Here is a 3,096-nt window from a genome sequence, read left to right as displayed (position 1 = left end):
GGGTCTTTTTCTTTTTCCTGTTCTTTCTGGGTTTTGATAATTACTGCTATCACAGCCAGCATTCACATTCACCTAAAGCAATAAGCCAGAGAGGTGTGAAAATCTTTGACATCAAGTCACTGAGTGTGAAAATAGAACTCTATTGAGAAGATAATATGATCAGAAAAAATTTCAGGTAATATATTTTACCCACACAGACTGGATTGTCATTTCTTGCCTCTGGCAGGATAAGCCTGCATTTCCGGGGCTGTTTGAACAGTTTTGAGAGTGAGACAATAGAAGCTGGAAACATCTTCCGGCACACAGCCTTTGTCCATCTTGTTCTGGTAGCAAAACATTTCCCTTTTTCCCCTCGGGGCAAGAGGATCTGATGTATTAAAAAAACAACCAAAATAAAACAAACATAAACCCAGAAAGGTCCTACCCAGCCCTGCTGGGAGAAAACAAAAGATGAGATTTCAAACCAGACTCACCCACATTTGAGGTCTCACCGTCTTTGTTAACAATCTTATGCTTTCCCAACCATTTCAAGGTCCTGGATTGCCAGCCGGCGCCCTTTTTTTTTTTTTTTTTTTTTTTGCAACATGATGTTATGCTCTAACCCTGATCTCTAAACAGTAGTATGTCCAGCTATTTCACTTGCACAAGATGCTACCTGTTCAGACATGAAACATCATCACCTCCACACTCAATTTACAGAGAGCATCCACAGTATTGTCCAGGGAGCCAGGCCCCAATAAATCCATAGATTTTAGGTTTGTCTCCATAGTAATCCTACATCCAGCTGAAAGTGTTCCATAGTTAAGAACTTTGTTCTTAAAGCTTTCAGCCACCCAACTCCTGAGACTGTTCACTGGCTGCATTTTCCTGTTACAAGTCCCATCACATGACAATCTTTTTGGCTCCTCTCTCTCTTCTTCTCTCCTCCCTTCCTCCTTACCAGGCCCCAAACCTATTTTCTCTCTCCTTGTCCATGGAAAGTAGCTTAAATGCTGACTGTTGCTGCTTTGATTTTTGCTAATATCCTTCTTATCCAAACACCTTATCAAGAATTTTCCTAAACCATCTCACAAAAGAAATCACATCTGAACCATTAAGAAAATGCATTTTTTTACATTCTGATTTTACACGCTCACAGGTTTTATTTCTCTTCAGACAGTTAGGTTGTGTTATAACTTACCAGCTATGACTTTATGAATGACTAGGGGATGATGTGGGAAAAGGAAGGCAAGCAATGAGAAGAATTTAGTTCTCATTAGAGAACTTGTAGGGCATATGTCATCTGGGAATCACTAGGGGAAAAAGAAAAATTTACCTTAAAGAGAGGGAGTTCCCATTGCGGCACAGCGGAAACGAATCCAACTAGGAACCATGAGGTTGCAGGTTCGATCTCTGGCCTTGCTCAGTGGGTTAAGGATCTGGCTTTGCCGTGAGCTGTGGTGTAGCTCACAGCTCTGGCGTAGGCTGGAGGCTACAGCTCTGATTAGATCCCTAGTCTGGGGACTTCCATATGCCGTGGATGCAGGCCTAAAAATGACAAAAGACAAAAAAAAAAAAAAAAAAAGAAAGAAAGCAGAGGAAGTTTGGATCAGAGATAAGGGGCCAAGAGCCAAGCTGTACTATCTGTCAGTTTGTCCTCATTCATTCATTCGAATACCTGCTCTGCCCTTGGTGCTGACCTGGGTGCTGGGGATATATCAATGAATGAACATAAATTCCTGCTCTCCTGGAATATACATTCCACAAGGAAATACAGATTAATAAATTAGACAAGAAACTTAAGTATGTAATGTATTAGCTAGTGATACCTACTAGAAACAGAAGGCGAAGTAGGGTAGGAAGTGTTCCTGCAAACCATCCCCTCATAGACTGGTGAATAAACATAAAAAGCATAGCAGTGGAGTTCTTGGTGGCTCAGTTGGTTAAGGATCTGGTGTTGCCACTGCTGTGGCATGGGCCTGATTCCTGGCCCTGGAGCTTCTTTATGCCCACAACCAAAACAAACAAACAATAAAAGGAAAACTAGAAGAGCCAATTTCTTTTTTTTTTTTTTTCTTTTTAGGGCCACACCTGTGGCATATGGAAGTTCCTGGGCTAGGGTTCGAATTGGAGCTGCAGCTACCAGCCTACACCACAGCCACAGCAATACCAGATCCTAGCCGTATCTACAACTTACACCTCAGCTCATGGTAACACTGAATCCTCAACCCACAGAGCAAGGCCAGGGATCAAACCCCAGTCCTCATGGATACTAGTGGGGTTTTTAATCTGCTGAGCCACAACAGGAACTCCTGGGAGAGCCAATTTCATATACCATTTTTGAGAGATACCAAAGGCACTAGGCAGCATAGTTCAGTTTAGGTACAAGATTGGGGAAAAAGAAATCTCCCTATTTTAGTAAAGCAGTGTTGACCCGAAGTACCTTCCAAAGGCAGCAGCTAGAGACGGTTTTGGACTGGAGAGGTTTGGGGCCCCAAAGGAGTAAGAATGTCAAGATCTCAGAGCATACAGGCTTCTGAGCCCAGGCAGCAGAGATCACTGTGGGGCTCAGAATCAGGACCTGGGAAGAGGGAAAAATCCAGATGCCATATTGTAGTCAATAGCCCTGGGTTTATGAACAAGGGTGAAATACAGCCTGAAGACTCTATGGCCGGCAGGTAGGGGGCACACTGGATCCGACACAATGGTTAGATGCACTGACTTGCTGGGAAATGTAGAACAGCTGGCTTTCTGACTGTAATTTGGACACATGTTGGTTGATATTTGTGTTAAATTTGTAAGACAAATGTGATACTTGTTTGTCAGTGATGGGAGTGAATTCTTTGCTGAATTAGTTTTGTATATCAGAAAAATAAATCATTTTTTTTTTGTCTATTCATAATGAAAGAGCTACAGACATGATACGTTAGTCTGAATTATTTTCTTTTTTTAAATTTTTTTATTTTTTGGAGTGCCCAAGGCATATATGGAAGTTCCCTGGCCAGGGATGGAGCCTGTGCCACAGCAGCAACTCAAGCCACTGCAGAGAGAGCACTGATCCTTAACCCACAATGCCACGAGGGAACTCCCAAGTCTGTATTATTAATATAGACTTCA

Source organism: Sus scrofa, chromosome 15 (genome assembly GCF_000003025.6).
Source record: "Sus scrofa isolate TJ Tabasco breed Duroc chromosome 15, Sscrofa11.1, whole genome shotgun sequence".
In the NCBI taxonomy this organism is placed as follows: Eukaryota; Metazoa; Chordata; class Mammalia; order Artiodactyla; family Suidae; genus Sus; species Sus scrofa.
This window is presented reverse-complemented; position numbering follows the sequence as displayed.